The sequence below is a fragment of the Microtus ochrogaster genome, unplaced genomic scaffold (assembly GCF_000317375.1).
Source record: "Microtus ochrogaster isolate Prairie Vole_2 unplaced genomic scaffold, MicOch1.0 UNK108, whole genome shotgun sequence".
Taxonomy (NCBI): Eukaryota; Metazoa; Chordata; class Mammalia; order Rodentia; family Cricetidae; genus Microtus; species Microtus ochrogaster.
Window position 1 is genome coordinate 618,229 of NW_004949206.1, and position 357 is coordinate 618,585.

Below are 357 nucleotides of genomic sequence, written 5' to 3' on the forward strand. Positions count from 1 at the left end.
GAGCAGCTTGTGAGTGTCTCACAGAGAGCAAAGAGCTGGAATGGTGATGCTAGCTGGTACGGCATACGTCAAGACTAAAGGCTTTGTCACAAGTGTCACATGAGAAGGGTTGCTCCCCTTGAGTGAACCTAAATGCAGTGAAAGGTGGAATGGTTTTGGGCATCTACGAATTTACGCAACAAACTTATCCAGTCAGAACACCAAGAGGAAAGGAGGTGATTGCTAAGGAAAGACCAACTCATCCAGTAAGAACACTAATACAGAAGGACATGATCACTAAGAAAAGTGACTTTTACACTCCCCCAATTTACTTCTAGTATGCCTTCGGATATCAAGCAGGCAAATGACCATGGTAGG